Below are 23412 nucleotides of genomic sequence, written 5' to 3'. Positions count from 1 at the left end.
AAATGAAGCCTTGCTCCCCAGGTGTTTCTAAGGTGCAGCCAGGATAGAGAATCATTAGCATAACTCCTTCTACTTGTTGAGATGTAGCACTAAATTAACTCATAAATAGCAAATGTCTATTCTGAATATACCACATCAAGACAATGTGCTAAGTGCTGTGGAAAAGGTAAAGCATTATAACATGTGACCCTGTGCTCAGGGGCTTTAATTTACCTGGACACATACTTTCAAAAGATCACATAAGATAAATACTTTAAAAATATAACCAAAGTTAGCCTTCACTGGTCAAAGATGTAGTGAAAATCTTGAAATAAGAGAAAAAGTTTAATGCATGAGGAAAGGCTTCTTCTGAGCTTTAAGGGCAGGATGAAATTCAGAGAAAGAGAGAGGCATAGAGAGAGAGCACAGTTTTCAAGAAAAGACACAGCTGAAAGAATATGCAAAGCAAACTGAAGGATACTAAAAAGCCCATTCTGATGGAAGGGTTACTATAAAGAGCATTAAGAGAATTTGGAGAGGCAGTTTTGACCTGGAAAGTAAAAAGTATTGGTAAAATGGCAGAAGAGTTGAGCCATTTTCCAAAATATCTGGAAATAGTATCTGAAATAGTACTGGAAGCTGTTGAAGGCTCATGTCCCAAGAGGTCTTAGTAAATTTACTGGGTTCTCAGTAAATGCCAGACACCATGCTAAAGCACTACATATGTTAGCTCATTTAACACAAACATCTGGAGAGGTAATTATTATTATCCCTATTTTACAGACTCAGAAGGGGGAGGGTCACTTAATTTTCTCAGTTACAATAGCTAGAAATAGTAAGCTGAGACTGGGGCATGCCATTTTTTTTTAGCAACATGGCATCAAAAAAGTCATGTATTAAGATTTAGAGTTTTTAAAAACTGAGATATAATTCACATACCATAGAATTCATCATTCTGAGGCATATAATTCTGTGGGTTCAGTATATTCAAAAAGTTGTGCCATTATTGCCACTATCAAATTCCAGAACAATTTCATCACTCCTGAAATAATTCCAGTACCCATTAGGAGTCAGTCCTCATTCATTTCTCCTCTACCTAACTGACCTCGGTCTCTAGGGATTTGCCTATTCTGGATATTTCAGATATATTAAATCATGAAAAATTTGGCTTTTTGTTTCTGATTTCTTTCACTGAGCATAATGTTTCCAAAGTTCATCTACGTCTTACTGTGTATCAGTACTTCCTTTTTATGTCTAATATCCCACTGTATAGATGTACCACACTATATTCATGATAAATATTCGGGTTATTTCTACATTTTGGGTATTATAAATAATGCTACTATGAACATTCATTTACAAGTCTTTTTCTATTGTGGTAAAATATATGTAACATAAAATTTACTAATTTAACCATATTTTAAATGTATAACTCTGTGGCATTAAGAACATTCACATTGTTGTGCAACCATCACCACCATCAATCTCTGGAACTTTTTCATTTTCTGAAACAAAACTCCATACCCATTAAACAACTCCCCATTCTCCCCTCTCCCAAGCCCCTGGCAAACACAATTCTACTTTTGGTCTCCGTGAAATTGACAATCAAGGTACCTCATACAGAATCATATCTGTCCTTTTGTGACTGGTTTATTTCACCTAGCATGTCTTCAAGATTCACCCATGTTGTAACATGTGTCAGAATTTCCTTCCTTTTTAAGAAAGAATAGTATTCCATTATATGTATATACCACATTTTGGTTTTCCATTTATCTGTTGATAGAGATGGGTTGCTTCCACCTAAAGGCTACTGTGAATAATACTGCTTTGAACATGTGCGTTCATTGTTTATAAGTTTTTGTATGGACATATGTTTTCAATTCTCTTGGGAGGAAAATTCCTAGGAGTACAATTGCAAGGTCATATGATAATTCTATGTTTAATCTTTTGAAGAATGCCAAACTGTTTCTACAAAGTCTCTATGCCATCTTACATTCCCATCAGCAACTGTGTGAGAGTTCCAATTTTTCCACACCCTCATGAACACTTGTTATTGTCTCTTATTTTAAAGCCATCCTAGTGGGCATGATGTAGTAGATTTAGGGGTTCTAAATCATTACATATAAGATATTGGCTTGGGACGACTCTGATGGTCCAGTGGTAAAGAATCCACCTTACAGGAGATTGGTTCAAGATGGTGAAGTAGAAGGATGTGCTCTCACTTCCTCTTGAGAGAACACTGGAATCACAACTAACTGCTGAACAATCATTGACAGGAAGACACTGGACTCACCAAAAAAGATACCCTACATCCAAAGACAAAGGAAAAGCCGCAATGAGATGGTAATGGGGCACAATCACAATAAAATCAAATACCATAACCACTGGGTGGGTGAATCACAAACTGGAGAACAATTATACCACAGAAGTCCACTAACTGGAATGAAGGTTCTGAGCCCCATGTCAGGCTTCCCAACCTGGGGGTCCAGCAACGGGAGGAGGAATTCCCAGAGAATCAGACTTTGAAACCTAGCGGAATTTGATTGCAGGACTTCGGCAGGACTGGGGGAAACAGAGATTCCACTCTTGGAGGGCACACACAATGTAGTGTGTGCATCAGGACACAGGGGGAAGAAGCAGTGACCCCATGAGACTGAAAAAGGCCTATCTGCCAGTGTTAGAGGGTCTCCTGCACAGGCGGGGGCTGGCTGTGGCTCACCGCGGGGACAAGGACACTGGCAGCAGAAGTTCTAGGAAGTACTCTTGGCATGAGCCCTCCCAGAGTTGCCATTAGCCCCACCAAAGAGCCTATAGCCTCCAGTGCTGCACTGCCTCATGCCAGACAACCAACAGGGAGGGAACTCACCCCCACCCATCAGCAGACAAGCAGATTAAAGTTTTACTGAGCTCTGCCCATTAGAGCAACACCCAGCTCTACCCACCACCACTCCTCCCATCAAGAAGCTTGCACAAGTCTCTTAGATAGCCTCATCCACCAGAGGGCAGACAGCAGAAGCAAGAATAACTACAGTCCTGCAGCCTGTGGGATGAAAACCACATTCACAGAAGGACAGACAAAATGAAAAGACAAAGGACTATGTACCAGATGAAGGAACAAGATAAAACCCCAGAAAATCAATTACATCAAGTGGAGACAGGCAACCTTTCAGACAAAGAATTCAGAATAATGAGAGCAAAGATGATCCAGGACCTCGGAAGAAGAATGGAGGCAAAGATTGAGAAGATGCAAGAAATGTTTAAGAAAGACCTAGAAGAATTAAAGAATAAACACCTAGAAGAAGTAAAGAACAAACAAACAGACAGAGATGAACAATTCACTAACTGAAATGAAAACTACACTAGAAGGAATCAATAACAGAATAACTGAGGCAGAAGAACAGATAAGTGACCTAGAAGACAGAATGGTGGAATTCACTGCTGCAGAACAGAATGAAGAAAAAAGAATGAAAAGAAATGAAGACAGCCTAAGAGACCTCTGGGACAAAATTAAATGCACCAACATTTGCATTATAGGGGTCCCAGAAGGAGAAAAGAGAGACAAAGGACCTGAGAAAATATTTGAAGAGATTATAGTCGAAAACTTCCTCCACATGGGAAAGGAAACAGCCACCCAAGTCCAGGAAGCACAGAGAGTCCCAGGAAGGATAAACCAAAGGAGAAACATGCCAAGGCACACCATGGTCAAACTGACAAAAATTAAAGACAAAGAAAAATTATTAAAAGCAACAAGGGAAAAATGACAACATACAAGGGAACTCCCATAAGGTTAACAGCTGATTTCCCAGCAGAAACTCTACAAGCCACAAGGGAGTGGCACAACATATTTAAAGGGAAGATCCTACAACCTACATTACTCTACTTGGCAAGGATCTCATTCAGATTCAACAAAAAATAAAAAGCTTTACAGACAAACAAAAGCTAAGAGAAGTCAGCACCACCAAACCAGCTTTACAACAAATGCTAAAGGAACTTCTCTAAGTGAGAAACACAAGAGAAGAAAAGGCCCTACAAAAACAAACCCAAAACAATTAAGAAAATGGTAATAGGAATATACATATAAATGATAAACTTAAATGTGAATGGATTAAACGCTCCAACCAAAAGACACAGACTGGCTGAAATGACACAAAAAGAAGACTCATATATACGCTGTCTACAAGAGACCCACTTCAGACCTAGGGATACAAACAGAGTGAATGTGAGGGGATAGAAAAAGATATTCCATGTAAATGAAAATCAAAAGAAAACTGGAGTAGCAATACTCATATCAGATAAAGTACACTTTAAAATAAAGAATGTTACAAGAAACAAGGAAGGACACTACATAATGATCAAGAGATCAATCCAAGAAGAAGATATAACAAATATAAATATATATGCTCCCAACATATGAGGACCTCAATACATAAGGCAATGGCTAACAGCTATAAAGGAGGAAATAGACAGTAACACAATAATAGTGGGGGAATTAACACTTACACCAATGGACAGATCATCCACATGGGAAATTAATAAGGAAACACGAGCTTTAAATGACACAATACCAGATAGATTTAATTGATATTTATAGGACATTCCATCCAAAATCAGCAGATTACACTTTCTTCTCAAGTGCACATGGAACATTCTCCAGGATAGATCACACCTTGGGTCACAAATCAAGCCTCAGTAAATTTAAGAACATTGAAATCATATCAAGCATCTTTTCTGACCACAACACTATGAGATTAGAAATTAATTACAGGGAAAAAAACATTAAAAAAACACAAACACATGGAAGCTAAACAATACGTTACTAAATAACCAAGAGATCACTGAAGAAATCAAGGAGGAAATCAAAAATATACCTAGAGACAAATGACAATGAAAACAAGAAGATCCAAAACCTATGGGATGCAGCAAAAGCAGTTCTAAGAGGGAAGTTTATAGCAATACAATCCTACCTCAAGAAAGACGAAAACTCTCAAATAAACAATCTAACCTTAAACCTAAAGGAACCAGAGAAAGAAGAACAAAACCCAAAGTTAGTAGAGGGAAAGAAATCATAAAGATCAGAGCTGAAATAAATGAAATAGAAACAAAGAAAACAACAGCAAAGATCAATAAAATTAAAAGCTGGTTCACTGAGAAGATAAAATTGATAAACCTTTGGCCAGACTCATCAAGAAAAGGAGGGAGAGGACTCAAATCAATAAAATTAGAAATGAAAAAGGAGAAGTTACAACAGATACCGCAGAAATACAAAGCATAATAAGAGACTACTACAAGCAACTCTATGCCAATAAAATGGACAACCTGGAAGAAATGGACAAATTCTTAGAAAGGTATAACCTTCCAAGACTGAACCAGGAAGAAATAAATTGAAACTGCGATTAAAAATCTTCCAACAAACAAAAGTCCATGGACAGATGGCTTCACAGGTGAATTCTATCAAACATTTAGAGAAGAACTAACATCCATCCTTCTCAAACTCTTCCAAAAAATTGCAGAGGAAGGAACATTCCCAAACTCATTCCATGAGGCCACCATCACCCTGATACCAAAACCAGACAAATATACTACAAAAAAAGAAAATTACAGACCAGTATCACTGATGAATATAGATGCAAAAATTCTCAATAAAATACTAGCAAACAGAATCCAACAACACATTAAAGGATCATACACAATGATCAAGTGGGATTTATCCCAGGGATTCAAGGATTCTTCAGTATATGCAAATCAATCAATGTGATATACCATATTAACAAACTGAAGAAAAAAATAATGTGATCATCTCAATAGATGCAGCAAAGGCTTTAGACAAAATTCAACACCCATTTATGATAAAAATTCTCCAGAAAGTGGGCATAGAGGGAACCTACCTCAACATAATAAAGGTCTTGTATGACAAACCTACAGCAAACATCATTCTCAATGGTAAAAAACTGAAACCATTTCCTCTAATATCAGGACAAGACAAGGATGTCCACTCTCACTACTATTATTCAACATAATTTTGGAAGTCCTAGGCATGGCAATCAGAGAAGAAAAAGAAATAAAAGGAATACAAATTGGAAAAGAAGAAGTAAAACTGTCACTGTTTACAGATGACATGACACTATACGTAGAAAATCCTAAAGATGCTACTAGAAAACTACTAGAGCTCATCAATGAATTTGGTAAAGTAGCAGGATACAAAACTAATGCACAGAAATCTCTTGCATTCCTATACACTAACAACGAAAGATAAGAAAGAGAAATTAAGGAAATAATCCCATTCACCATTGCAACAAAAAGAATAAAATACCTAGGAATAAACCTACTTAAGGAGGTAAAACATCTGTACTCAGAAAACTGTAAGACACTGATGAAAGAAATCAAAGATGACATAAACAGATGGAAAGATATACCATGTTCTTGGAGTGGAAGAATCAAAATTGTGAAAATGACTATACTACCCAAAGCAATCTACAGATTCAATGAAATCCCTATCAAACTACCAATGGCATTTTTTACAGAACTAGAACAAAAAATCTTAAAATTTGTATGGAGACACAAAAGACCCCGAATAGCCAAAGCAATCTTGAGGGAAAAAAACAGAGCTGAAGGAACCAGACTCCTTGACTTCAGACTATACTACAAAGCTACAGTAATCAAGACAGTATGGTACTGGTACAAAAACAGAAATATAGATCAATGGAATCGGATAGAAAGCCCAGAGATAAACCCACACATCTATGGTCAACTAATCTATGACAAAGGAGGCAAGGATATACAATGGAGAAAAGATATTCTCTTCAATAAGTGGTGCTGGGAAAACTGGACAGCTACATGTAAAAGAATGAAATTAGAACAGTCCTTAACATCATACACAAAAATAAACTCAAAATGGATTAAAGACCTAAATGTAAGGCCAAACACTGTAAAACCCTTAGGGGAAAACATAGGAAGAACACTCTTTGACATAAATCACAGCAAGATCTTTTTTGACCCATCTCCTAGAGTAATGGAAATAAAAACAAAAATAAACAAATGGGACCTAATGAAACTTAAAAGCTTTTGCACAGTAAACTATAAACAAGATGAAAAGACAACCCTCAGAATGGGAGAAAATATTTGCAAATGAATCAATGGACAAAGGATTAATCTCCAAAATATATAAACACCTCATGCAGCTCAATATTAAAACAAACAAACAACCCAATCAAAAAATGGGGAGAAGACCTAAATAGACATTTCTCCAAAGAAGACATACAGATGGCCAAGAGGCACATGAAAAGCTGCTCAACATCACTAATTATTAGAGAAATGTAAATCAAAACTACAATGAGGTATCACCTCACACCAGTTAGAATGGGCATCATCAGAAAAATCTACAAACAACAAATGCTGGAGAGGGTGTGGAGAAAAGGGAACCCTCTTGCACTGTTGGTGGGAATGTAAATTGATACAGCAACTATGGAGAACAGTATGGAGGTTCCTTAAAAAACTAAACATTGAATTACCATATGACCCAGCAATCCCACTACTGGGCATATACCCAGAGAAAACCATAATTCAAAAAGACACATGAACCCCAATGTTCATTGCAGCACTATTTACAATAGCCAGGTCATGAAAGCAGCCTAAATGTCCATCGACAGATGAATGGATAAAGAAGATGTGGTACATGTATACAATGGAATATTACTCAGCCATAAAAAGGAACAAAATTGGGTCATTTGTGGAAATGTGGATGGACCTAGAGACTGTCATACAGAGTGAAGTAAGAAAGAGAAAAACAAATATTGTATATTAACGCATATGTGTGGAATCTAGAAAAATGGTACAGATGAACCAGTTTGCATGGCATAAATAGAGACACAGATGTAGAGAACAAACGTATGGACACCAAGGGGGGAAAGCGGGTGGTGGGGGGTGCACGTATCATGGTGGGATGAATTGGGAGATTGGGACTGACATATACAGACTAATATGTATAAAATAGATAACTAATAAGAACCTGCTGTACAAAAAAATTAAAAGATCTAAAAACTTTAAATAAAAAAAAAAAAAGGAAAAGAATCCACCGTACAATGCAACAGACGTGGGTTCGATCTCTGGTCAGGGATATAAGATCCCACGTGCTGCAGGGTAACTAAGCCCGCGCCCCACAGCCACTGAGCTCGAGCACCTCAACTAGAGCCCACATGTCATGAACTACAGAGCCCATGAGCCACAACTAGAGAAGAGAAAACCCGCACACCAGAACTAGAGAGAAGCTCATGTGCTGCAACAAAAGATCCTGCATGCCTCAATGAAGATCCTGTGTGCAGCAACCAAGCCCTGACACAGCCAAAAATAAATGAAATAAATAAATAATAAATCTTTTTTAAAAAAAAGATATTGGCTTGTTGCCGTAGTTCAGATGTTAAGTGATAAGTCTCAACAAGACGGTGGCAGTGGAAATGAAATAAAATGATCAAGCACAGAAATATTACTGATTGAGAAACGGGTGGATATTAGTAACACTCTAGATGTAGGGAGAAAAAGAAAGACTCAATTATAGTAATAAAGCTTTGAGCTTGGTTGCCTGGAAGAATGATGGTATTAATCAGAGAAAATTCTATAAAGGAATATGAAATGACAAAATAAATTTTTGACTTCATGTATTTGAGGAATCCATGCATTCCAAATAAATAATTATCAGACAGGTAAAGTTCAGGAGGTTAGGGTTGGAAACAAAAAAAAAAACCCTCACAAGATATTTCATTAACATCTTTATTGGAGTATAAATTGCTTTTACCTTGTGATTTTAAAAAAGGTCAAAGAAGCATTGGTAAGACTAGAAGAGGGTCATTGTATATCCTTAGATTCCTAAGGCTGGGTTTAGCAACTTATGTACCAAACACTGAGGAAGGAAGGAAGCACTTGCCTTCCTGTTTTCTGTTTAAAATAGTAATAGAAAAACTAAATGGTTAATGTATTCTTTACACTCAGAGTTTTATCAGAACTTGGTTGGTATGGGATTTTTATCTATACTGTGGGGCATTCAGGACAGCAGTGCCCTTGGCTCAGACTGGGGTGAGCAGGCTTAGTGCAACTGCCCTCTAAAGAAAGACACAAGATGGGGAGTCCTAGAGAAATGCGTGTCACTGCAAGCAGTTATCTGATTGGCTGGGAACCAAGATGGCAAATTATCAAGGAGAACATTAAGTTGAAGTTCCAGTTTTCTATGCCCCAAAGAGCCCCCTTATAAAAAGAGGCCATCCCCCAAAACAGAATGTACACCTGTTGGAGACCACAAGACTCTTGTTAGAACACAGTTCTTCAATGGCCAGTGATCTTGGCTTTGTTCAGTTTTGGAAAGTCTCCAACATGATAACATTCAGGAATCACTACAGTGATGACTCATATGCTTGGGTACCTGTTTTGAAAGAGAACCTTAATAAAACTATTTAGGATGCTATGGTAAGTAGTCTCAGAGAAAATGTAAAACATTATCAGTCTGCTGATACACTGAGTTTTCCCTCTAACTGGATATACTGAGATTATAAAGGAACAAACAAATCATTTAGAAGGCAAAACAGAATAAACATAAAGGGTAACTGCTGCCAAAGACAGAAGTTAAGGTAAGAGCCAGAGAAACAAACCAAAAAAAAAGCAAAAACAAAAACAAAAAAGGAGAGAAATTTAAGAATGAAAGCCTATGAGCACATTGAAAAGTTTTCACTCCCACACACATAACTACATTTTTAATTGAACGAAATAAACCTCACAGTTAATATCACCATCTTTCTGAGGATAATGTGGTTCGAAGACAGATTTTTCTTTTGTTTCCCTAAATTGAAGCTTATTCTGGTACCTTATCTTCATCAACTATTCACTGTTTAAAAAGGATAATATCTTTCTGCAATATTTTCCAGAATGTAGATGAAAAAATAACAGTGACAATAAAAATAGCTAAGAATTACTGAATGCATTCTTAGTCATTTAATCTTCAAAATACTTTCAGTCATGTTCCTTAGCACACACTTTGTAGGTGGCAAGCTTTCAGAGCCTGTGCTCTTAACTGCCATGCTTCATGGCCTCCAACAGCTTGTAGGAGATTCAATGAAGAATACATTTCATTTTGGTGATAGGTAAATTATTCTGTATTTCAGATCCTAGTAGCAGACACTTTCCTTCAAAAATGGAACAAAACTTTTCTTTACAAACCAGTCACTCTACCTATAAACATGTATACATCAATGCATGCTATGTATCATGTATAGAAATCTTTTTGGGGGGTCTTAAATACATTCTCCTTTCAATAAATGGATATTTCCCTGATCAAGACATTAAATAAATAAATACTTCCATCGTGAACAGGGCACTATGTTTATCCTGCTGGATCTAGACCGTCCTTTCCCCTTTGTGCTAATCATCCACCATCACTGCACGTCTCTCCAAAGCTTCCCAGCAATGGGTGTTTCCTTCCTGTTGCCATGCACCCTCAGCTGCTCCCCTGCTTGATGTGATCCTCCTCTAAATGGGGTCAGACTGGAAGTTCACCGAACAGCAGGTTACTGGCCTCAGCAGGATATACCCACAACTCAGTTCTCCTCCCTCCTTCCTCTCCCCACCCCACCTCACCCCAAGTGTGCACTCATACTTACTCTCTCTATCTGCAAGTAAATGATCCCAACTGTAAGGTGCCCAAAGGGAAATGCTATTTCAGAATGTCAGCTACTTGGCAGCAATGGCTGTTCTATTAATGCTTTAAAAAAAACCCAAAAAACAAAAAACAGGAACTTCCTTGGTGGCACAGTGATTAAGAATCCACCTGCCAATGCAGGGGACACTGGTTCGAGCCCTGGTTTGGGGAGATTCCACATGCCATGAAGCAACTAAGCCCATGCACCACAACTACCGAGCCCGTGTGCCACAACTACTGAAGCCCGCGCACCTAGAGCCTGTGCTCCGCAACAAGAGAAGCCACTGCAATGAGAAGCCACTGCAATGAGAAGCCCGCGCACTGCAATGAAGTGTAGCCCCCGCTTGCCACAACTAGGGAAAGCCCGCACACAGCAAAGAAGATCCAACACAGCCAAAAATAAATAAATAAATAAATAAATAAATAAAATTAATTAAGAAAAAAGCAAAACAAAAAAAGAAAACCAAAAACACTACAGAAGTTAAAGTTCTAAGATGAAAACTAAAGCAAATCCTCATGCGTATTTACTCCCTGCTCTTCCTAGCATAGAGAAAGTGGTGACTCCAAGGAAAAATTCAGTGAGCATTTACAGAACAAATTCCACTAAGATAAAAATATATACACCAGGGCTTCCCTGGTAGCGCAGTGTTTAAGAGTCCGCCTGCCGATGCAGGGGACGCGGGTTTGTGCCCCGGTCCTGCAAGATCCCACATGCTGCGGAGCGGCTGGGCCTGTGAGCCATGGCCGCTGTGCCTGCGCATCCGGAGCCTGTGCTCCTCAACGGGAGAGGCCACAACAGTGAGAGGCCTGCGTACCGCCAAAAAAAAAAAAAAAAAAAGAAAAGAAAATATTGAGTAAAAATCAAGCAGAACAAGCACATATAATTTCTTGCATCTGAAATGCAAACATTTCTATGACACTCTGACACTTGCTAATACTTGACCTCTTTGGTCAGAAACTGGGCTATAATTAACCAGTGGAGGTGTGCCCAATGTCTTAACTCTGAAAAGCCAACAGAGGATAATATAGTTTATCTTTTATCCACTAAAATAGGAAACATAATTCTTTATAACAGAACTGCCATTCCCCATGTTTAAGCATTTTAGAGATCCCTTCTAGAAATTCTGTGTAGTGGAGGAAAGAAAAGGGGCAGAGAAGAAAAAAGAGGTGAAGAAAAATGTGTACACTGTTTCTATGGTTCATCTGTTCCTTTTTCTCCACACAAGGAACTTTAGGTTTTGGTGATGGAATTTCTATAGTTGACTGCAGGACAATATTTCTATTAGGAGCTAGGCTTTGAGCTGAATCTCAGAAGAAAATTCTCACCCATCACTCTCATAAACCCACAAGCAAAGTAAGGAAGTCAGAAGGTAGAAGAGATAACCAATGTACAAATCCATCTCAGGTTCTAATTCTGCCACTAGTCCTCCATAACTTCATGATCTTGAGCCAACCAATCACTTAAGGAAACTGAGGTTTGAGAAGTCTATAAAAATGTTGAATTGTATTATCTCTGTTTCAAACCAGGTTTAAGGAGTTATGATTCTATGACTTAGATCTATCGTCTAGTTTGATACAGATAGAACAAATACATGTATAAAAAAAGACGTATTACACAATGAATAAGGTATAAAAACATGAGCAAAAATTACATTGGTCGGATTATCCCAATTTAAATACTCTCATATAGTATTAAAACTTTATAATGGGGACTTCCCTGCTGGCGCAGTGGTTAAGACTCCAAGTTCCCAATGCAGAGAGCCTGGGGTCAATCCCTGGTCAGGGAACTAGATCCCACATGCATGCCACAACTAAGGAGCCTGAGAGCCGCAACTAAGGAGCCTGCCTGCTGCAATTCAGACCCAGCACGACCAAATAAATAAATTAAAAAAAAAACTTTATAATGAATAATCCTCAAATTGTAATAGGCAACTTTAAACTCATAATCACAATGCTTACCGGTCCCCCCCCCCAAATTATCTTACAATGTCTATTCTATTCCTTTAGATTTGGTAATTTCATATTATAAACTGATGTAACAAACTTTTCAGAGTAATGAGGCTATTACCATGGTTCATTTAGCCTGAATTGCTAATTATATACATTTAGAACAGCCATAGATTGAGGATAGATAACTTGGTAGACAGTGAAAGCTTTATTTAAAAAAAACAAAAACCTGCTTCAAATCTATAACATTAACCCAGATATTTAAAAAATGAGTTCATTTCCTTTACATTTTCAGAAAATTATTAGGTGTATATTAACCCCACCTTCCCATTTCTTTAAGACAGATGGGAAGTAAAGAACGAATTTTTAATCATTAATTATTACATAAATTATTCATAGCCCAAAGAATATCTTCATGCACAGATGCTATTAGTCATATGAGCTAAGGCTTAATGCCATTACGTAAATAACATTAATACAAACACCAAAGGATCAGTGAGAAAATTTCTAATGCTTGATGAGACAGAAAACTGTATAAAATGAAATTTTATACTATGTTATAAAACTGCCAACATTTGCTCTATCACTATTTTTAAAAAGCAACACTACTTCACTTATAATACCATCTACATTTTTCATTATAAAAATGTTAACAAGGAAATTTCATCAAACCTTATTTCCAATAAAAAGGCAAAGGAAAGTGACTAGAAAACTCCACAAATTTCCCAGTTTCTAATTTTATTGCTTTCCTTAAAATAGAAAAGTATATGAAAACGATTTCAGAATACGTAGGAAAACTCCAGTTCTATTTACCTAGATTGTTAAAAGCAAGTTATGCATTTTACAAAATTGCAAGTGTCATTAACGTGACATAAAATACTTTTATCTAAGGTACTCTTAAAAACAGTTTAGTAAACATCATTAAGACTAATAAATGATGATTCTCTGGCTATACACATGAATGATAATGAAAATATTTAACAGCTGGCGTGTCAAAGCATGGGTAATAGCGCCGGAGGAGGGTCTAGGAGGCCACCTATTTTAGCTGCAGGACTGTGGGGAGGTTCAGGGAGTCATGGCAAGGGAGCCAGGGAGTCTTAGGGCAGCAGAATTCCCCCGCTAACTTGGAAATATTTCAGTAAACTTCAGCAGAGCCACACTCATGTATACCTCCTGTGTATAAGCTCTGGCTATTCGCATGATTCTTAAATACGGGATTTTTTTTTTTAAGGCTTTAAGCAATTGTTAAAAGTCTGCAAATCACAACAGTGTAAATCAACTATACTTCAATAAAATAAATTTTTTAAAAACTCTTTGCAAATCTGCTACTTGCTGCTGAAGAAAATGTAACTATTAACTTTGGCAGTAGCTAGAAAGAAACATCATGGGGGAAATTTGATGGAAGAAATGAAAAGTGAAAGATGAAAGGGTCTTTTTTTAACTTTCAAAACTTTATGTGAAAATTATATAAAATATTTTTGTGACATTGAAGTTATTTAAGAATTAAAGCATGAGGTTAAACTTTCAAGTAATGACCAGGATGACAGAATGTAAATACATTTCTCCCCTAAATAAATAAAACATTTAGTATAAACAGCTGTATATCCAATCACACTTAAGACTGGGGAGTCATATAAATAAATGAGAAAGCCAAATAGATATTTTAATAACAAAATTTTGATATAATATTTTCATAAAATTATCATTTTCAAATTAAACTGGATTTTCAAATATTTCCTGGAGATAACAAACAACTATAGCTGCCTATAAGTTAATTTCTTAAGAACAAGCATATCATAATGTTGAAGAAATGGCTGCATTATTAAAAAATATTTGATGCCATGTTCCAGAGATGTAAAAGGTGGTCAAGTCTACATAGAACTGCATGTTTTTAAAAAAATGTTTTAAATCATCTTTTATTTGCTAGATCTTCTAGATGGAATATACAAATCTAAAGAGAGCAGGAATTTGTTGTTGTTGTTGACTGTCCTCTTGTTGAAGGGATTAAAGTTACCTAGCAACCCCTGTGTTGCAGAAAACAAAATAAAGAAAGAGTCAGTTGTCAACTACCAGTTCTTCTAAAACAGAAGAGTGCAAGCAGGTAAGCATTATTTTGCTATAATGTTTGGTCATACAGTTTTAATCACATGACAAAGTAAAAATCATCAAAAAACTCCCAAGGAAAAAAAACTCCTCTAAAAGCATATTAATTGTGACTAAATTGAGAGTGTATAAAATCACCATTATCAAATCATCATTGAGCAAAGTGGAGTTTGGAAAAAAAGGAGCCACTGACCCTGGCTTTAGAGAAGAATGTTTGAGAAAAGCCCTTCATGCCAAGTTGACTCAGCTTCATAGGCCATGGAAATCAACACTGAATGTCTTGATTCTTCATTGACTCTGAGTGGATGAAAAGCTAAATGAAAACTGGAGCATTAACTTCTTATACTTGGAGACGTGAAGTGTCATTTCTAAGAAAGCTCAATTGTCAGCTGACCAGAAAGGCATAACTACTCCAACCTCCAAGAATGAGTCAGTAAACGAAGAGAAGGGAAACAAACAAATGAGCAGCCATTAGTATATGCATATTATTTCAGCTCAGTAGCCATTACAAGCCAGATACTCTACATGCTAGAAAAACCTCTTTCCTTTTGAGAAAGATGAGTAATACTGAAGAAACTAATAGTGGGATAAACTTAACCAGGCCTCACTAGGAATGCAGCTGCTTTACAGAACCTCACTGTAGACAGACTTATAGTGAGAGGTCAATCTTCTCTCCAACAACTGTCACTAAAATGACTTAACACTCCAGGTTTATGCCAGGTCAGTGTACACAGGTCATCTCCAGAGCCATGAATGAAGTCATGCTTTATCAGAAAGCAGGTCAGAGGTGACATAAATCATCTAACTGTAACAGCTGACTAAAAATAACTTTCTATTATAAGCACTCATTTCCTAAATGACAGGATAGATATCCTTCATTTTCCGAGGGGTGATAAGGGGGGAAATCCTCACATAAAACCAAACAAGACTTTTTCATCTTCAGTACTCACAGAAAAGGCATGGAGTCTGTAGGTACCTGAATTTGGCTTGTAGCCTTTGATATATCGTGGGCACTGAATGAAGGCAAATTAATCTCGCCCACTGATGCCCTTCTGAACAACTGCTATCCCCTCCCTCACCTTTTATATGAAGGACTGGTGCTACCTGTTCATTGCAAATAAGGTTGTGATTCAGTTAAGAAGGAGATTAGGTAATTTTCTCAACCTCAGGTTAGAAAACACAGTGTCAATAGAGGACTTGAATAGAAACACTGTAGGTACCCATAAGAAAAACAAAAAATATTTTTACTGCCTAGTTTATTTTCTTTTTATAAATTTAAGGGTTTTTTTTAAGGTTGCTTTTCATTTTTTAAACTTTTTTTTTTTTTAGAGCAGATTTTGGCTCACTGTAAAATTTAGCAGAAAGAACAGTGAGTTGTCATATACTTCTGTCCACACACATGTATAACTTCTCCCACTATGAACATCCCTTTCTTGGGTGGTGCATTTGTTACAGCTGATGAACCTATACTGACTGACACATCATTATCACCAAGTCCATAGCTGACATTAGCGTTCACTCTTGATGTTGTGCATTCTATGAGTTTTGGCAGATGTACTACAATGACATGTATCCACCATTGCAGTATATTAGAGAATAGTTTCACTACCCTAAAAACCCTCTGTATTCTGCCTATTCATCCTTCCTATCCCCTAATCCCTGGAAAAACTAATCTTTTTACTGTCTGCATAGTTTCACCTTTTTCAGAATGTCATACAACTGGAATCAAAGAGTATGGACCCTTACAGGTTAGATTATTTCTCTTAGCAATATGCATTTAAGGTTCCTTTATGTCTTTTCATGGCTGATACCTTATTTCTTTTTAGTGTTAAATAATATTCCACTGCATGCCACAGTTTATTTACCCATTTACCTACTGAAGGGCATCTTGGTTGCTACCAAGTTCTGGCAATTATGAAGAAAGCTATTATAAACATTGTGTGCAGGTTTCTGCATGGACATAAGTTTTCAACTCCTTTGGGTAAATACCCAAAAGTGCAATCACTGGGTTGTATGGTAAGAGCACATTTAGTTTTGTAACTGCCAAACTATCTTCCAAAGTGGCTGTACCTTTTTGCATTCCACCATCAATGAATGAAGAATTTCTGTTGCTCCACAACCTCACCAGCATTTGATGTTGTCAGCATTCGAGATTTTGGCCATTCTAATAGGTGTGTAGGGTAATCTCATTAATTAATTTGCAATTCCCTAACAACATACGATTTTGAACATCTTTTCATATGCTACTCACCATCTGTGTGTCTTCTTTGATGATGTGTCAGTTCAGGTCTTTTGCCCAATTTTTAAACAGTTGTTCATTTTTTTAATTGTTTTAACAGTTTGACGAGTTCTTTGTATATTTTGGATAGTAGTCCTTTATAAAATGTGTCCTTTGCAAATATTTCCCAGTCTGTGGCTTGTATTCTCATTCTCTTGACATAGACTTTAGCAGAACAGAAGTTTTTAATTTTTTTTTTTTTTTTTTTTTTGGCCACGCTGCTCAGCTTGTGGAATCTTAGTTCCGCAACCAGGGATCGAACCCAGGCCTTCGGCAGTGAAAGCCCAGAGTACTAACCACTGGACTGTCAGGGAATTCTCAGGAATTTTTAATTTTAATGAAATACAGCTTAAAAATTATTTATTTCATGAATTATGTCTTTGGTGTTATATTTAAAGAGTCATCATAAATAAATAAATAAAATAAATAAATAAATAAATAAATAAATAAATAAATAGTTGCCACCATACCCAATGTCATCTAGGTTTTCTTCTATGTTATCTTCCAGGAGTTTTATAGTTTTGCATTTTACATTTAGGTCTATGATCCATTTTCAGTTAATTTTTGTAAAGTGTGTAAGGTCTATGTCTAGATCTATTTTGTTGCATATAGATGTCCAGTTGTTTCAGCACCATTTGTTGAAAAGATTGTCTTTGCTCCATTGTATTGCCTTTAGCCTTTGTCAATTGACTGTATTTGTATGGGTCTATTTCTGGGCTCTCTATTCTGTTCTATTGATCTATCTGTCTAACCTTTCAACAATCCCACATTGTTGTAGCTTTACAGTAAGATTTGAAGTCATGTGTGTCAATCCTCCAACTCTCTTCTTCTCCAAATATTGTGCTTGAATATTGGGTCTTCTGTCTCTCCATATAAATTTTAGAATTCATTTGTTGATATTCACAAAATCACTTGCTCAGATTTTGATTTTGTGTTGGATCTATAGATCAAATTGGGAAGAACTGACTTGACAATACTGAGTCCTCCTATCCATGAACATGAGCTATCTCTCCATTTACTTAAGTTATATTTTGACGCCCTTCATCAGAATTTTACAGTTTTCCTCATATATCTTTTACATACTTACATAGTTTGTAAACTTTTTGTGTATACTGTATGTAATTTATTAGATTTATACCCAAGTATCTCATTTTGAAGGGTACTAATGTAAATGGTGATGTGTTTTCAATTTCAGATTCCACTTGTTAACTGCTGTTACATAGGAAAGTGACTGACTTTTTTTCTACCACTTTTATTAAGATATAACTGACATATAGTACTGTGTAAGTTTAAGGTGTACAGAATGATTTGATTTACATACATCATGAAGTGGTAATCACAATAAATTTAGTGAACATCAATCATCTCATATAAATACAAAATTAAAGAAATAGAAAAAATAATTAGCAATACTCAACATTACTAATTATTAGAGAAATGCAAATCAAAACCACAATGAGGTATCACCTCACACTGGTCAAAATGGCTATCATCTAAAAATCTCCAAAAAAAAAAAAAAAAAAAGTCTACAAATAATAAATGCTGGTGTGAGTGCGGGGAAAAGGGAACCCTCCTACACTCTTGGTAGGAATGTAAATTGGTACAGCCACTATGGAAAACAGTATTGAGTTTCCTTACAAAACTAAAAATAGAGCTACCATATGATCCAGCAACCCCACTCCTAAGCATATATCCTGAAAACATGAAAACTCAATTGAAAAGACACATGCACCCCAATGTTCATAGCAGTACTATTTACAATAGCCAAGTCATAGAAACTACCCAAGTGCCCATCAACAGACGTTTGGTTTAAGAAGATGCTGTATGAGTGTGTGTGTGTGTGTGTGTGTGTGTATATTCCACACATAATGGAATATTACTCTGCCATAAAGGGGAAAGAAAGAGGGATAAATTAGTAGTACGGGATTAACAGATACAAACTACTATACATAAACTAGATAAGCAACAAGGATTTACTGTATAGCACAGGGAACAATACTCAATATCTTATAATAACCTACAATGGAAAATAATCTAAAATATATATATATATATGGCTTCCCTGGTGGTGTGGTGGTTGGGAATCTGCCTGCCAATGCAGGGGACACAGGTTCGAGCCCTGGTCTGGGAAGACCCCACATGCCACAGAGCAACTAAGCCTGTGCACCACAACTACTGAGCCTGTGCTCTAGAGCCCATGAGCCACAACTGCTGAGCCCATGTGCCACAACTACTGAAGCCTGTGTGCCTAGAGCCCATGTTCCATGAAAAAAGCCACTGCAACAAGAAGCCCACACACTGCAACGAAGACTAGCCCCCACTCACTGCAACGAAGAGTAGCCCCTGTTCACTGCAACTAGAGAAAGCCCATGCATAGCAACGAAGACCCAACACAGCCAAAAATAAATAAATAAAATAAATTTTTAAAAAAGAATGTTTAAAAAAATATAGAGATATATAGAGAGATAGATGAATCACTTAGTTATATACCTGAAACTAACACATTATTGCAAATCAACATTTCAATTTAAAAAATTTTTTTCTTGTGATGAGAATCCTTAGGATTTGCTCTCCTAACAACTTTCATATATATCATAAGGCAGTGCTAATTATATTTACCACATTGTACATTACATCTCTAGTACTTATTTATTTTATAACTGGAAGTTTATACCTTTTGACTGCTTCATCCAACTTCCCTCCCCCCATCTCCCACCACTGGTAACCACAAATCTGATTTTTTTCTGTGAGTTTGTTGTTTGTTTTTGAAGTATAACTGACCTACAAACACTATGTTAGTTCCTATACCACAACACAGTGATTTGATATTTCTGTGCCTTTCAAACTGATCACCACAATAAGTCTAGTTACAATATATCACCATACAATAACATTACAGTTATTGACTATATTCCCCACACTGTACATTTCATACCCATGACTCATTTTGCAACTGAATTTTGTACCTCTTTATCTCCCTCACATATTTCAGAAAGTGACTGACCTTTGTACATTAACCTTGTACCCTGCAACCTTGCTACAACTGCTTATTAGTTGCAGGAGTGTTGTTTTTTTGTTTGGTCAATTATTTCAGATTTTCTGAAGAAGATCATGGAATTTCATGCCTTCTGAGAACAAAGTTTTATTTCTTCCTTTTCAATCCGGATACCTTTTATTTCCTTTCCCTGACTTATTGCATTAGCTAGAACTTCCAGTACTATGTTGTAAAGCAGTAGAGACAACATCCTTGCCTTATTCCTGATCTGGGTGAGAAAACTTTGTGTCTCTCACCATTACATGTTGATATTAGCTGTAAGGTTTTTTTACATGTTCTCTAGCAAGCTGAATAAGTTCCCCTCCGTTCCTATTTTGCTAAATTTTTATCACAAATGGATGTTGGATTTTGTCAAATGCTTTTCTGCATCTATTGATATGATGATGTGGTGTTTCTTCTTTAGCCTGTTAATGTGATCAATTACATTAATTGATTTTTGAATGTTGAACCAGCCTTGCATATCTGGCATAAATCCCATTTGGTTGTGATGTATAATTCTTTTTAGACATTGTGGGATATGATTTGCTAATATTTTGTTGAGGATTTCTGGATCAATATTCATGAGAGCTCTTGGTCTATGGTTTTCATTTCTTGTTATATCTTTGTCTAGTTTTGGTACTAGAGTAGTGCTGACCTCAAAGAATGAGTTGGAAAGTATTCTCTCTGCTTCTGTTCTCTGAAAGAGATTGTAGAGAATTGATATAATTTCTTCCTTAAATGTTTGGTAGAATTCATCAGTGAACCCATAAGAAAGGCCTGGTGTTTTCTGTTTTGGAAAATTATTAATTATTGATTCAATTTATTTAACGAATTAGGCCTATTCCGATTATTTAATACTTCTTGTGTGAATTTTGGCAGATTGTGTCTTTCAAGGAATCAGTTGTTTTCATCTAGGTTACCAAATTTGTGGGCACTGAATTGTTTACAGTACTCTTGTTATCTTTTTAATGTCCATGACATCTGTAGTGCTGTCTCCTCTACTGATTTCCTGTTTTCAATTTCATTGATTTCTCCTCTAATTTTTATTTATTTTCTTCTGCTTACTTTGGATTTAATTTGCTCTTCACTGCCTAGTTTCCTGAGATGAAAGCTTAGCTTATTGATTTTAGATTTTTCATTTCCAATTTATGTATTCAATGCTATAAATATCCCTCTAAGCATTGTATTCACGGATCTGATTTTCCACATATTTTTATAAGTAGTACTTTCATTTACTTCAAAATATTTTTATATTTCCCTTGAGATTCCTTCCTTGACCTATGTGTCATTTAGAAGTATGTTAAATCTCCAAGTGTTTGGGGGATTTTTCAATGGTCTTTCTGTTATTGATTTCTAGTTTAATTCCCTTGTGTTCTGAGAGCAGATATTGTATGATTTCTACTATTTTAAACTTGCTAAGGTATTTTTTATGGTCCAGAATATGGTCTATCTTGGTGAATGTTCCATGAGAGCTTGAAAAGAACATGTAATCTGCTATTGTGGGATGAAATAGTCTATATAGATGTCAATGATATCCAGTTGATTGATGGTGCTGTTGAGTTCAACTATGTTCTTACTGATTTTCTGCCTGCTGGAGCTGTCCATTTTTGATAGAGGATTGTTAAATTCTCCAACTATAATAGTAGATTCATCTTTTTTTTTTTTTTGCAGTTCTCCTAGTTTTTGCCTCACTTATTTTGACACTGTTGTTAGATGCATGCACATTAAAGATTATATATCCTCTTGGAGTGTTGACCTCTTTACCATTACGCAATGCCCTTTTTAAGTCTGATAGATTTCTTTGCTCTGCAGTCAGCTCTCTTTGAAATTATTATAGTTACTCCAACTTTTCTTTTTCTTTTTAAACAAGTATACTTTATTTTTTTTATTTCTTTCTTTTGTTTTTTTTTCTTTTTGCGGTATGCGGGCCTCTCACTGTTGTGGCCTCTCCCGTTGAGGAGCACAGGCTCTGGATGTGCAGGCTCAGCGGCCATGGCTCACAGGCCCAGCCACTCCGTCGCATGTGGGATCTTCCCGGACTGGGGCATGAACCCGTGTCCCCTGCATCGGCAGGTGGACTCTCAACCACTGTGCCACCAGGGAAGCCCTATTTCTTTTTTTAATTTTTGGCTGCAACAGGTCTTAGTTGCGGCACGTGGGATCTTGGTTGCAGCACATGGGATCTTTGTTGCGGCAGGCAGGATCTTTTGTTGCGGTGTGTGAGCTCTTCATTGCAGTGCGCGGGCTCTTCACTGCAGTGCACAACCTCTCTCTAGTTGTGGCGCATGGGCCCCAGGGCGTGTGGACTCTATAGTTTGCAGCAAGTGGGCTCTCCAGTTGAGGCGTGTGGGCTCAGTAGTTGTGGCATGTGGGATCTTAGTTCACCAACCGGGGATTGAACCCACGTCCCGTCCATTGGAAGGTGGACTCTTAACCACTGGACAACTAGGGAAGTCCCTCCAGCTTTTCTTTTGATTAGTGTTAGAATGACATATCCCTTTACTTTTAATCGCTGTGAGTCTTTATATCCCTTTACTTTTAATCACTATGAGTCTTTATATATATTTAAAGTGGGTATCTTGTAGACAATGTAGAATTGGATCTTGTTTTTTGATTCCATGCTGATGATCTCTGTTTTTTTTTTTTCTTTTGCAGTACGCGGGCCTCTCACTGTCGTGGCCTCTCCTGTTGCAGAGCACCGGCTCCGGACGCGCAGGCTCAGCGGCTATGGTTCACGGGCCCAGCCGCTCCGTGGCATGTGGCATCTTCCCGGACCGGGGCACGAACCCGTGTCCCCTGCATTGGCAGGTGGATTCTCAACCACTGCGCCACCAGGGAAGCCCAATCTCTGTTTTTTAATTGGTGAATTTAGACCATTGGTATTTAAGGTGATTATTGATATAGTTGAATTAATATCTGCCATATTTATTATTGTTTTCTAATTGTAGACTTTGCTTTTTCTTCCTATTTTTGTCTGTCTTTCACACTTTTTCTTTCTTTTGTGGTTTTCATTGAGCTTTTTATGTTTCCTTTTTCTCTCCTTTCTTAACATGAGTTATACTTCTTTTAAAACATTTTTTAGTGGTTGCCCTAGAGTTTGCAATATATATTTACAACTAATTCAAATCCACTTTCAAATAAAACTATACTGCTTCATGGATAATGCAAATACCTTATAATAAAATATTACTAATTTCACTCTCCTGTCCCTGTATCATTTCTGTCACTTATTTCACTTATACATGAGACTATACATTATATATTTATATATGTAATTATGACATATATACATTATATATATGCACATATTATGTATATCCATATATACGTATATATATATAGTCTTGTTATTATTTTGAACAAACTTATATCTTAGACCAACAAAGAATAATA

General features: G+C 36.7%; 1 protein-coding gene across 3 annotated transcripts in view; it reads right to left on the bottom strand.

Moving 5' to 3' along the window:
• Positions 1–23412, bottom strand: part of TET2 (tet methylcytosine dioxygenase 2) — a 132197-nt gene that overhangs the window by 85244 nt on the left and 23541 nt on the right. The gene's annotated exons all lie outside the window — the stretch shown is intronic.

This window comes from Kogia breviceps, chromosome 6 (genome assembly GCF_026419965.1).
Source record: "Kogia breviceps isolate mKogBre1 chromosome 6, mKogBre1 haplotype 1, whole genome shotgun sequence".
Classification (NCBI taxonomy): Eukaryota; Metazoa; Chordata; class Mammalia; order Artiodactyla; family Physeteridae; genus Kogia; species Kogia breviceps.
The sequence above is the reverse complement of the archived record's forward strand: the minus strand, read 5'-3'. Positions and strand labels throughout refer to the sequence as shown.